This window comes from Capsicum annuum, chromosome 9, assembly GCF_002878395.1.
Source record: "Capsicum annuum cultivar UCD-10X-F1 chromosome 9, UCD10Xv1.1, whole genome shotgun sequence".
NCBI classification, from domain to species: Eukaryota; Viridiplantae; Streptophyta; class Magnoliopsida; order Solanales; family Solanaceae; genus Capsicum; species Capsicum annuum.
The window spans coordinates 91,569,870-91,585,031 of NC_061119.1; positions in this window are offsets into that span (position 1 = coordinate 91,569,870).

Below are 15,162 nucleotides of genomic sequence, written 5' to 3' on the forward strand. Positions count from 1 at the left end.
ATTCAATAACATAGTATGATTGTTCAAAGTGCTTTAACCATGGGTTTTTCTCCATTGACTGTTTCAAGTATTTTATTTAAGTATTGTTATTTTAATATACAAAATTTCCAAACTCTTTTTGGTTAATCTTATACTAAATTAATCTAAACTGCGAACTAGAATTAAATCATTGTCAAATCAAGTCTCTGTGGGATCGATATTCGACTTTCTTGAAGGCCACTATATTGCTTGATAATACCACGTACACTTTCAAGTGCGCTTGGGCACTGTCAAGTTTTTGGCGCTATTGTTGGGGACTTGTTATTTAGCAATTTTTTATTTTAGTTTTACTTTTATATTTATTTTGTGGTTTTACGCTTGGTCTTGATTTTGTTTCTGCAGGAAATAGGTTTACAAAGTAATAAGCTGGCAATGTATCAAGACTTGGTTGAACCTAACCCAGAACCCAAGCAACTTTACCATCAACGTAGGAGAGAAACAATCATTCTCCTTATAATTCCTTAAATCCAAGAAGGCCAAGAGAGTATTGTTCCTATGGCCGAACAACAAGCAGCTGGTAGGAAGTTTAGCAAAGTGGCAGTCCTACTTCCAACGAACTTGACTTCCCCAATTCAAAGACCTGCATCTTGGGGGAATTTTGAGTTGAAACACAATATGGTCCAGTTTCTTATTAGTAGTGGGCAGTTTGCAGGGCTTTCACATGAGGATCCATAAGTTCACTTGCAGACTTTTATTGAGCTAACTGATACATTCACTTTGACTTAGGTGATTCCAGAATATGTATGGCTGACACTGTTTCCCCATTCACTTTTGGGGGAAGCTAAAAGAAGGTTGAATGTGTAGCCAGACAATTCAATCACATCCTGTGATGACTTAGCCAGAAAGTTCCTCATTAGATTCTTTCCATCAGGTAAGACTTTGAGACTTCACAGTGAGATAGTGAGCTTCAAATAGAAACCTAATAAAAACCTCTATCATTCTTGGGAATGCTTCAAGGCTCTTCTTCACGAGTGTCCAAACCACTAATAGTCTAATGAGGTACTTGCTCACACTTTTGTAGAAGCTCTTGATCACAATACAAAGATTTTGCTTGATTTGGCCACAGGTGGTCAAGTGCTAGAATTGACTTATGATGAGCTATACACATTACTAAACCATATAGCATAAGGAAATCCAGAGTGCTATTCAGATTCTAGAAGTTCCATGAAAAGAATTGCGGGTGTATTGGAGGTGGACAAATTCACAAACTTATCATCACGGGTATCTTTATTACAAAATTTGATCAACACTCATTTCAGTGGCATAAAGTTGGGAGCATCACAACCTACAGCCAAAGTGAATGTTATCCAAAAAGTTGTAGGTTAGTGTGAAGTATATGGAAATAGTGGTCATACGGCTACCATGTGTGTATCAAATCCAAAATCTATGATGTATGTAGGCAATGCTCAAAGGCTGAATTGTGGTAATTCTTACAACATAAAGTGGCAAACTCAGCCACCAAATCAACCATGGAATGCCCCACAGCTGCAGACTTACTCAAATCAGTCAACAAGCAACATGGCAGAGATGTTGAAACAACTCTTAGATGGGCAAGCATAACTGTTTGTGGATATAAAAAGTCAATAGATAGAATTACAGAATTGGAAAGTGTCCCAGAGAAGTTTAGAGTTTGAAGTGGGCCAATTATCACAAATACTAAATACAAGACCACAAGTTAGGTTTTCAGCAGATATAGAAAATCCAAAGCAGGTTATGGCAATCAGCTTAAGAAGTGGTAAAGAACTTCAAGGAGAACCTTCAAAGGCCACAAAGAAGGTTGATGCTGATATGGTGGCCAAATAGGCTTTCGATGAAGTTGCTAAAAATTCAAGGAAGTCTGAGTACTTGAGACCAAAAGTTGCTAAGCCAAACGTGAAGAAGACACTTTCATTGCCCTTCCCTCCAAGGAAAATAAAAGTGAAGGAGGATGCCCTATTCAAAAATTTCATTGATACATTCAAAGAGCTTCATATTAACTTAACTTTGCTAGATGTTTTGCATAGTATGCCTAAGTATGCAAAGTACTTGAGGGATGTGGTGGCGAAAAAGTTTAAATTGCAAGATGTGGGGGCAATAACACTCACTAAAGAGTGTAGTGTGGTAATGACACAGAAAATCCCTAAGAAATTAAAAGATCAAGAGAAATTTGCTATCCCTATTAAAATTGGGAATAAAAAGGTCCATGCACTGAGTGGCTTAGGGGCAAGTATAAATTTGATTCCTTTATCATTGTTTAAAACATTAGGCTTGGGAGAACCACGACCTACTACCGTGGTGTTGCAGGTGGCAGATGGGACATTTACACATCTAGATGGAATAATTGAGGATATCCTCATAAAGGTTGGTATATTCATTAAACCTGTTGACTTTATTATTCTTGATTTTAAGGCAGATGAACAAGTACCATTCATATTGGGGCATCCATTCATAGCAACCGGGGGGACCTTGATTGATGTTAGAGAAGGCACGCTCAAGATGAGGGTAGATGATAAAGATGTGGTATTTTATGTTTACAAAGCACCCAATGTAAAACCACAAATTAAAGATTTGTGTATGATAAATGCTATTAAAAGGGAAAGTGAAGGGTGCTTAGTCCATCAAAGACCTCTTCGGATTACCTGATTGAGTGGCCTAAGATGAAATCATTGTGTCCCAACATGATAAAGGTTGATGTGAAGAGAGATGGTGACTTTGAGAGTGCAAACTCAAGAGGTCTGAAACTAATGAAAAAATGGCTCCCAAAAAGGAGTAAAAGGGTAAAGGAATATGGTTAAGTTGATATGGGTCGTGCCGCGATACTAAATCAAGCGCTGCTTGGGAGGCAACCCAAGATAATTAGGTATGTTTTATTTTTAGTTTTTTAGTTTTTATTTCACATATTTTTGTTTTTGGTTGAGTCACAGGTTGATGGGAAGTATGAGTACCATAAACTTAAGCTTGAAGCATGGAAGATTGAGTGTGGGGTACCATGGATCTCATTTTTGAGTAAAGATACTACTAGCTAGGCCTAGAGGACTCATGGAGTATTTTTATATCTTACTTTTAAGTTCACTTTGGGGATAAAGTAGATTTTTAAGTGTGGGGTGGGGAAATTCCCAATTTTTGGCTCAATTCAATTTTTTTAGGTTAGGAATAAGTGAGATATTCTTGATTGGTGCTATTTTTTATTACATGATGCAAGTGCATTTGTTGTAAAAGCATGCTAATTGAGTGAATTGTTATTTTTTAAGACTCTTAGGCTCATTTTTATGATTCTTGTAATTGTTGGCTTAATTTTAAATTTATGCTATTGTTTGGTTGGGAGTCTATAATGATCCTATTGAGTTGAGCATGTTCCATGTGTGTGTGAGGTATTTTGTGTATTATTTATTGCATATGATGTCTAGAGCTTGCCCGATGTGTGTGTGAAGCAAAATAAAGAATGTGTGTTTAGGAGTAATATAGGCATTTTTCTGATAGCCTTGTTTTATACCTTGTTTTTACCTACCCTTGTGCATTATCCTAGTAAACCCCATTGAGCCTTCAATTTATTTTCTTTGGCAAACTCATAAGTAGCCTAATTCCCTAATTTGATAGAAAATAATTTGATCCAACGAGATCCTAAGTACTTTAATAAAAAACATAGTAAGGAGTTTGAGAAATTAAAGAAGGAAAAAGGTGAAATTAATGCCCCAAGGTAATAGTTATTGGTGTGATAAATGATGTGTGGTGGATGGTTGTGATATAAATAATTTTAAAAATATTGCCATGATTATGAAAAAGAGAAAAATTGATTCATGTGGTAGTAAAATATGTGTCCATCAAGTATTCGTGAAAATGCTTAAAAGAGGTGGGGCGAAAACAAAAGAATGGGGTACTTGAAAATGGTGTAATTTGGTTGTTGGAAAGAGATTTTAAATGTATGATGTAGTGTATTAAAGCTCTTAGAGAGGTTAGCCGCTATTCACAAATAGTTCCTACCTGGCCCTTAGCCTACATTACAACCCAAAAAAGTCCTAATTGATCCTAAGTTTTACAACCGATATTAATGAGGCATTACACTAAGGGAAAGCCTATGGTTCAATCTGTGTAACTTATGAATTCTTTGTGAGAGTGAGCATAATTTGATTCATGTACCCATTGTACTATAAATTGTATTATTATGAGTGATTATGGGTAACTCTTTTGTTGTGAGGTGCACTTGTTTGATGAATGTGGGTGATTTCTATTATATCCTTGATTGAATGATAAACATAACTTTGTCACTTAGGTGAGTCGATTCTTGAGGTTAGGATGTTTTGAAGTAGTGTTCTTGAGCTTTCAATTTTGTAAATAGCATGCTTTGAGTAGAAACTTGCATTCCATGTAGTCATTGTAGTACTAACTTGAGTGTCTTGCATTTAGTAGAAGTGCATCATCACCTCAGATTTTTATGCTTAGAGTAAAGAGTTGTTCGAGGACGAACAAGAGTTTAATTGTGGGGTGATGATCTGAGGTGGTTTTATACACTTTTATATCATTATTCTAGCTTATTTCACCTTATTTTAAGAGAAATTCGCGTGCTTAACGTGTTAATATTGATATGATTAAGAATTTAAGTGTCCTAGTGCGTGATTACATTGTCCAAAGTATTTTTCCAACAAGTTTGTATTTAATTGAGTCATTTAGAGTTCAACCCAAAAAACTAGTATTACTAGCTTAAGCTAGGTGTGTGTTTAGTTGGTTCCGTTGGATTATAATGTGTTTAATTTGTTCCAAATGGTTTAACTGTGTAATTATGAGTGAAATAACTTGCTCGTAATGTGAAAAGCTTAATTTTATTAAGTCAAGAGTCGAAATAATAACTGGAAGATCATTACGAATTTGTATTATCTCAACTTTTGTTTTGATTTATTGTTGAGAATATTGTGTTGTTTGCTCTTTAATATGTGGTGTTTGATACTGTAGGAGGATTTATGAGCTAAACATGGTGATATATTGATGATTTAAAGGCAAAAAATTTATTGGAAATACACTACAAAAGGCATGGACAAAGAATAGGACGTTCAACACTTAACCAAAATTTTAGAAGTAAATTCGAGTGAGTCGAAGAAAAGTCCACACGTTGTGTCAACATTCCCATTGCTGCCAGGTCATCAACGCATTAACTAACGCGTCGCATCTCGAGTTCAACAACGACCAAAAAATCTGCCAACACGGATTGGACTTTGTCCATTTTTTAAATACAAGTGGCATTGGGAAAAGAGGAAATCTGGTGGAAAAATTCCTTAAATTACGTGCCAGCTTTTAATCCCTTTCACATTTGGATTCTAATATATAATATTATATATTTGGTCAACTTAGAATAGAATAATGAGCGGGCAATTACCTGGACAACATAAAAAACAAATCTTGGATGATTATTTAACACCTGGAATGGTTTGGAACAATTGGGAGGAGGCTGCTACATGATTTTATTAGGCTTTAAATTTTTTATTTATATTTTAATTTTTTAATATCATGTATTCAATCAATCGGATTGTTATTATGAATATTATCGGTTAAACGTCCTCTTTCTGGGGTTAAAGCCAAGAACATGAGTATTATTGTTTTGGATTAATTTCGATTAATTTTGCTTATCATTGTTGGTTATTTGTTTATTCTTGTTTTAATTATTGTAAGGATTCACAACCCTTAGAATACATATATTATCAACCATGTGATCTCGGGAGATGGAATAGGGAGACAGAACATGGGAATAAACAAAGTGTGGGTTTTTATTCTTTTATAAAATAAAGAATTAAACTTAGCATCTAGGACAGGGGTGTACTTAGATGCCTTACTTGATTCATACGTAGGATTATAGATTTAATTAACTTAATTGGAATATTACATCCCCGCTTAACGATGTAGTTGTAATTTCCATATTACGTGTAATATTAGATTTTGGAAAATTATGATCATGCAATTAACCCTACGAATCAACAAGTAGGATAAGCAAGTTAATGAAGAAAATTCAATGACATAGTATGATTGTTAGAAGTTCTTTAACCCTAGGTTTTTCTCTATTGATTGTTTGATGTATTTTAATTTATGCATTGTTATTTTAATTTACAAAATTTCCAAAGTCTTTTTGGTTACTCTTGCACTAAATTAATCTAAAATGTGAACTAGAATTAAATTGTTGTCAAATCAAGTCTCTATGGGATCGATATTCGGCTTTCTTGAAGGCCACTATATTTCTTGATAAGATCACATATACTTGCGTGTGCGCTTGGGCTCTGTCAAGCACCCTTATCTCTTTTATCCTTGATTATTTATGCAGTGGGGACATTTCTACCTTTTCAGTTGGTGGTGTCTCCATATTTATTTGATTTGGGCATGTATTATTGATATTCTGCATACTTTTTTGCCCTTTTTGATAATTCTTATTTTTTATTTGGGCTGTAATATTCAGGAACTCTAATGGTGCCCACATCTGCATGGACTAGTATTTGTTCTTATTTCATTAATTTGTGATTTTAGTTTCTAACCATAGATGCAAGGAAAGTTTGATTACCTGTGGCATCGATGATTGCGGATTCGCATTTACACTCATTGGTGAAGTCTTAGTAACCATATGAAAGTTCGCCCATACTATAGTTTGCAATATATGACGATAGTTCGGGTTGTTTCCATAAGTATCAAACTTATGCATGATTCGGGTACAAAAGCAAACACCCCCCTCCGTTTGAAAAATTTTGCAGAAGTCAAAGGCATAGACTTGAGCAACTTTGTGACAACATTCTCTCTGTTTCTTTGACTCCAAAAGTTGATTACGGAAAAATAGGGGATACTCCACCCTTGTCTCGAGCGAGGAGAACAAATGGCCCTCCTTGACAACATTCGCATACCTTGAGTGTGAGCTTAATTGTCTAAATCTTATGTGTACTTGTACTATCTAGAACTTGCCCCATTAGTCTTTCAAACTTAATTTTGGTTGTGCTAGGTGGGTAAAATGATCATAAGCCATCTTGTGATTTTGGAAGCATACTTTAGCCTAAAATGTCCACCAATACATAGGAGTTACCCCTAGTCACCCTCTTTGAGCCTTTGGACTTTTCTTTGGCAACCACATTTTAAGTTGTGACCCTTCTGCTTACTCTCTCTTGAACCCTAACCTCCTTGAACTTAAGAATAAAAATTGAGGCTAAAATCCTAAGTTGGGGGGTGATGGAAAGAGAAAGGAAGTCTAGTGAGCCACAAAGTCATAAAAATAAAAAGAACCTTCAAATCTAGCAAGTAGCATTTTACTTTGAAGGTAAAGATAGTGCAATGAAAGAATGAGTTGCATAAAGCTTGAGGTAAGCATAAGAAGTAAGGAAAAGAGGTCAAAAGACTCTGGGTTAAGCAAAAGAGATAAAGTGGGTGTAGCAACAGAAGACAAAGAAGTGGCCCAATAATAAAAAAGTGATGAGTATATGATGTAGAAGTTCAAGGAGGGTATAGCCTTATTGTCCTTAATTGCTATCCTACCCTATCATAAACCTACATTACAAGATCAAAATACCCTTTGTGATTTCTAACCTAGTATGGTCATTGAAGTGGCGATTAAAAATAGGGGCAAGCCTATGGCATGGTACTTGTAACATGGAGAGTTCCTTGAGAGAGTGAGTGATTGAACTTAAATTTCCTTGTTGCGTAATTGGTAACTAGGTGCGTGAATCGTTCTTTCTTGTGAGGGGGCATGTGAGTTAATTAAGGTGGGTGATTTTTCATCTTCTGTGCAATGGGAAGAGTGGATGTATAAAATAATTGTACCCGTCTTATGAGTCACTTCTATAGTGTTAGTAATTGTCACATAGTCGCTCCCCAAGATCTATTGCATCCTTCGTCACTCCATTTTATGATGAGGGGAATTGTTAATACTTTTCTATCTATGTAAGAAAAGCTTTTTGTGGTAGCAACCAAGTTGGAGTCTTTATGGTCATTAGGAACAAAAATAAAGGCAAAAATGGAAAGGGTCTCATGGCAAGAAGAAGTGTTGCTTGAGGGCAAACAAAGGTCCAAGTTGTGGGTGTTAATGAGTGGTAATCCTACCACTCATTCACACTAATCATGTATGCATACTACCATGTTTTGTATTAAAAACATAGCATTATATGGATTTAAGTTCACTAACACCCATATTGTGCAGGTATAGAGTGGAGAAGGTGAGCATATGTGGAATGGAGCTAAAAAGGGAGGAAATGGAAGCAAAAGGAGTGCATCTAGAAACCTGAGGCAGTCAGGCTCAGTTACCACAACCGTGGTCCTCAGGCCGTGATAGCAGTCATTCTAGGTGGTTAGTAAAGCACGGTCATGAAACCTAACCGCGGTCGCAGAAAAACACACGCAATTGTGGATCAGCGAAAACAGGCACAAGGGCAGATTTGTAAAATGTCATGGATGAATCCCAAATCATATATAAGCAAAACCCTGATCACCTCATAACATAGTTTTGAATTCGTAGCTTGAAACCCTAATTGGGCAAGTATGTAATTAACTTGGGAGGCTCAAATTTCTTAGTTTCTTTGTGAAGAGTGAACGCTTGGGTTGACCCACATGGTATATTTCTCTTTACTTTCTTCATGAGTAGCTAAGTAATTTAGTCTTGGGGTTATGTTGAACTAGAGTGTAATTGTGTGTGAGTATTGTTGTGTTTGCATGGATTTTAGTTATTGAGTATAGATTTCACCATTACTTGAGCTTATGTGTTGGAATTTGATGGGTGAAAACTCCAAATCTCCAAATGGGTCTGATAAGTGAAAGCTCCAAGCTTTAGAAACCCTTTGTCATTCTTGAAGAAGGGATTTAGGTAAATATTAAGTAACCCATAACATCCTTAAAAGAGGGTTATCGGGGGACGAAGCAATGATAAACAACTAAGCCTATGGTTTATTACCCTTTGTATTCTTAGAAATAAGTGCTTAGGGAGTGTAAATAATGTCAAGAGCATCATCATAGAAATAGGGATTCTTGGTTGAGGTTTTGAGTGGTTATATAAACTCCACACTTGTTAGGTGCTTGAAAGAGCCAATGGGTGAAATCTTTGGGGTCTTATTGAAAGATTGACCTCAATGATCTTTAACCTAGACTATCCGTTAATTAACAACTAAATTCTATAATAAATGGACATTAACCTACATGCTTTACCTCTAAGGATACATAATCCCAAGATCTCCCTAACCCTTGAATTCAAACAAAAGATAGTATTTACCGCGTATTTGTTGAAGGTTGTGTGAAAAGTTTTCACAAAATTCCCCCATTTAATTATACATGTCATTTTCATTAGCATTTTGTGTAACCTTATAGTAATTTGAGTACCCCGAGGTTGGAAGTCTATTGCATTCACTCCTTAAGATTTGACGCCAATTTACATTGGTTACTTGAAAATGACCGCCTCACCCCTCAATTATGGGAGTGAGTTAAGCATTATCACCCACATGCCGGGGATGGAGCTTCTCTTTTTGCCAAACCACATTACTCATTTTATGGGAGATTACTTGAGGAAAACCTTATCCCCAACCTAAAACTATTAAGTCTCTACACCTAACATCAACATATGACTTTTGGCGACTTTGGGCAGCCTTAAGCCTATCCCGAATCACCTTCACCTTTTCCATATCATAGTAAACCATATTGAGACCAAACATATCCACCTCACCAAGCTTGAACCAACCAGTAGGAGATCTACATCTCCTACCATACAATGCCTCAAAAGGGGCCATATCAATACTATAATGATAGCTATGGTTGTAAGAAACTCCACCAAAGATAGATACTCAACCCAATGAGAATCTATTTAGATAGTATCGATGAGTTGTTTATAATTTCTGATAGATACCCAAGTATCCAAAAGATGGTTTCAATTGTCTAACTTTAACTCACTATGGTTGTTGCATGAGGCACCTTGGGGAAATATTTGACACAACTTTCACAATTCAAAGGTTGTATCTCATTTTTATAAAGAAGCAAAAGCGTGTGATAGAGTTGAATTCTAACTGGCCAAATACGAATATGAATAAATTGCGAAAAGATGATATAAAGTAATATACAACAACAAGGAATGAGTAGAAAATATGAATAAATGAAGAAAGGAAGGGATATATAGTAATGCCATATCTACATATAGGTAGGTATACGTATATCCAATGAGTACGTAGTACCTTGATTCTAATGTTCATTACTCTCAACTATACCTAAATGCTAGCAACCTAGGTTAATAGGGTCCTAGAGGCATAATAAGTGTTTCACCTTACGGTTTATTTCACCAATCTAATCCCCAAACTTCAATAATCACAACTAAGTCATAGTGTTCTACCCATAATCAATATTTACCTTCTCATTTACATGCAATATATAAAATACTTCATCTTGTGAAGTAGAGTAGATAGAAGTCCATCTCAATGCCACACTGCAAATCCTTAAATCGTGCATAAATTGTCCTTCTTTACTCCACAATCTCAAAATGTGTCCATGTTAATCAAAATTATAATCTATGTGTAATTAGGATTAAAATGACATCCATATTGTGATATTAAGGGTCAATTTAAATTTTGGGACAACAATGAGTCTGCGGGACCCGTAAATGAAATTCCAAATTGAACCTGTCATGAGGTCCCTCAAAAAATGTTGTGCTCAGAAGTTGAGCAAAAATGGAGCACAATTCGGGTCTCAAATCAAGCCTTAAAGTTTAGTAATTTAAATCCCTCATTTAAAGAATTTATTACGAATTAGGATGGAAATCAAAGGGAAATTTAATGGGAAATGACCAAAATGAATAGGCTAGCTTACCTTAGCTTATTTGGATGATTCCCCACTCTTTTACTCTCTTTGAGCTCCGAACTTAGTGTAAAAATGGTGGAAAGAATGATGGGAAATGGATGGAAGAAGAGGATTAAATAAGGTCGGGATTCGCTATCATGACTTTGATATCGCGAATGCAGTCAAGTAAAAGGAAAATCGCATGTCGCGATTGCAATTTGACCATCGCGATATGATCTGAAAAACAAAAGGAAATTGTATGTCACAATTGTGATATTGCCATTGCAAACGCGATCACACTAGTGACCTGAGGTACAAAATTTTGCTAAGTCTAGAATGGACTTTAACTGGGTGTTCGAGATTCATCCGGAACCCAGTGCGTGCAAACAAAATATGCTATCATACCAAATTTGACATTCTACACTCAATGGAACCATCAATACTTTCATTCGAGATTGTTTTGACTAAATCCTGGGCCCACACCCATAGTTTAATTTTTCACATAATCTGTCCAATAGCCCAAAATGAGTCCAAAAACCTTGTGACCTGAACCAAAGGTCCCCCCACCTAAAATTAACGTTTTAGAGCGATGGCACTATTAGAATTCTCATCTGAGGTCATCTACTAAGTGTTTTGGTTCGAGATGAAATCCTAAACAGATAAAGTTCCAAAATAAGGAAATAAGCCTAAAATCTAAATGAATTGCCTGATCATCGAACCGACAGTTTCAGCAAGTCTAAAATGACCTTAAGCCATTGCAGAAAGGCTCAAAATGCCAAAAATTCATGCAAATTGAGGAAATAATCGAGAGGGTCATTACTATATCCACTACTAAAAGGATTTCTATCAGCAAAATTCAATGGATCGAAAAATATCAAAAGCTCGAAAGGGCGAGGTACTAGTCCTGCATGCTCGAAGCACGACTTTCGAAATTACTTCTAAGAAGAGAGAACACTTACAAGGGATTTTTCCATCGATATCCCTTTTCCAACCAACCTCCACACTTTACTTCTCATATAACAAAAACTCAACTTTAACCACTAACTGGCCCTTATATAAATTGAGAAAAGATGTGCATATAAATTTGAACCGTGACACACTGATATGACACTGATGCTAACCCAATTAAACAAAGACTCATCCAAGTAATATCGCTCGTCTATACCATTGATTTTGGTAGAGGGTGTTCATTGTCAATAGTTTAACTTATGTTGAAGTCGAATCCACGAGGAGCAAAATTAGAATTCTAGTCCTATGGGTGTTAAATGCTACTAATAAGTGACCCGCAATGTGAATAAACCACAACTCATAAATAACAATGGGGGGTTGATTTTTGGAAAGAGTTTGTTAATAGAAACTCAAATCAACAAATTAAACAAAAATTATGATTTAAATTCACTATGAGAAGAATCTTGGGATTATGTCTACCTAAGGGTAAGTTATGTGTGGGTGCATGAAGATTTAGTGTACATGCTAGTTATCAACAATATGGAAGGCTAGGTTTAAGATCCTTTAATGCAACCCAAATTAGGGCCTTTTCATAATGGGCATCCTAAGTCCAACCAGGACCGAAGACCACCCGTGTTACCAAACCCAACCTCTAATTACATGCCCTGAGTTGGATGAATTCCAAACATATAACAAGATAGCATGTTTAACAACACAAAGACTTTGGGCTTAGGTTCACGATAATGATAAACCCAAACAAGCCCAACTACCCAATGCCAACCAACAACCATAACCAAACCAAAAGAATAACCAAGTTTATGTCCATAACATAACATAATAGGTTAGAATAATCATAAATACAGTCGAATGGTATCAGTCCCAATAACAATGACAAGACTAAGGCCTATACCACTGCCGACAATGCCTATACTGACCCATAGTATTTCTACCAAGCCTCTATCAAAAGTAAAACAATATTTGATAGGGACAGGCCCCCAGCCGTAGCCAAAACCATAGTCTATAAAACGACCAAAATAAGTAAAGACATCCATGAAATGAAGTAGAGCCTTCAGGAATATGGAAGCTCACCACTTCAATCAAATCAAATAGATCTCGAATTCAATCACTGAGTGGAGGAGTAGAATAGAAGGTTCCTGCATCATGTAGGGATACAGCGCCCATAGACAGGTTAGTGGGTAAACGATAGCATGTACTCAGGATAAGGATAAAATAATGCCGATCTTTAAAAGTAAGTAAAAAACCATATGTATTTACAACCATACATATATATATATCCATGTCAAGAAATAGAATCGGGTTTTCGATGCATTTAAAACCTTTAACCTGGGCATCTGTAGCTTAACCATCCTAGAACCACCCACGAGCTATATGGGTCCAGTGTTACCCCCTGAACCGGTCCCGATGGGTGTAACCCCAGGAACAGAGATACCATAAGAGTAAGGGATTCCAGTGTACCCTTCTCTCTCTATGATACATATTTACAAATGGGGATTCCCGTGTACCCCATAAGTATCATAAATGGTCTCCATAACCAATCCTCATGTCGGCAGACATGAGTTTCCAGTGTCCGTCCATTGGACTCACACCTTCACAGTTAGGTATCATATCCCTCCATTATTAACTAATCAAAACCATTAGTACACAACCAAACCATCTTTCCATTTATTATTAACCAAGGCTATAGATAGTGGTATCACCATACCGACTATAGCTTGCAAGCAATGTCCTTAGCCATCATCTTTACAGAAGGAAAAGGGATTCCCATGTACCCATTGATTACATTACTATTAAGTTCACTTAGGGGATTCTCATGTACCCCACAAGTAGTTCATTATTATGTTTGTTTGGGGGATTCCCTTGTACTCTGCAACGCTTTTAATTATACAAAACCATGACCACCGATACCTTACCATTTAACCATTTAAAACTATCCAAACCAATTAGGGTTCCATTACCAAGTTATACCATGTAATAGTTACATTAAAAGTCCAACAATATAGTAAAAGCATTCTCATAGGCATTTTATCAAATATATTAGGGGCATAGTATTTCTAAATCCAAAACCAAGTACCAATTAGCCATTCCTATGAAACCAATTGTTCAAACCACTATTATAATATGAAAACCATATGTAAAAGACATGGGAAAACCATAACCAACCATTATAACTAAAAAGCCCAATGTACAATTTAAAACCCAAACATTATCATAATTTATGCCATTAGGACAATTCATAAAACATGCATTTAATTAGAACTAACAATGAGGGAGGAGTAACATGCCTTAAATAGTGAAAAAGATAACAAGAAACCACCCTCGTAAGCCCTAAATTAATTGTATTGAAGAAACCCTAGCCTTTCTTGACCCAAGATCCTTGAGAGAGATTGGAGACAGTTTAGAATGTTTGATTGATTGCAAATAGGTTAATGAATCCCCAGAATGGTGTTTTAAGTCATGGGGTCCTAAGGAGTTATATGGGGAAATGTCCATAATACCCCCCATCTCAAACTATAAAATTTTCCCGCAGGAAGGTACGACTAACCCCCTCCAATTATACCCTACCATACGAGTGGTACCCACCACTTATACACTAGGAATCTCTTGCACTCCCTACACTATCCAACATACGACCACCAAGGAAAACTTATAACCAAACATATGACTAGTACCCTTTACCCATACCCATAAGAGAATCATGAGGGTTTGAACACTGTCCAACATACGAGTTGGATTGTACCACTATCCTCAAGACTTATGGTGAGCCAATCGTACTTAGATCCAAGTTAAGTTACTAAGTTTCATATTAAGTGAAGGAAAATTCAAACCAGTGACCTATCACCAACCATATGACTCGTACCTACTTAGTCATTCCCATTCTAGAAAATCAACCACCAAACACTAGACAACATACTACTGGGTCACCTGACCCATACCTTATCATAAAAGCTTAGGAAATCTTCTATGGAACAGAACCCAAGGTGTATTAGCCTCCTCCACTAGGATCATTCATCCTCAAATAAAGGGTAAGGCAAGCACAAACACGATTTACATCCCAACACCTCCATTCCAACTTTTAACTAAGTTAGAAAACAAAGATGCAAGGAATAAATCTTTCCTTTAATGAAGTTTGAAAATAAAAGTATGATGAAGAATACATACCTTCTACATGAATTTCCAGAACGAAAAATAGGAATGGATATTTGGACTTCATGTCCTCTTTCTCTTCCCAAGTATCCTCTTCCATTATGTGGTTTTGCTATAGATCTTTGACCGAAGCTACATCCTTGGTACGTAACCGATAAAGCAGTAGATCCAACATATCAATCGGGACCCTCTCATAAGATAAGGAATCTGAGAAACCTTCCAAAGAAATAACTGATAAAGATTATCTATATATTTTCTCATCATAGA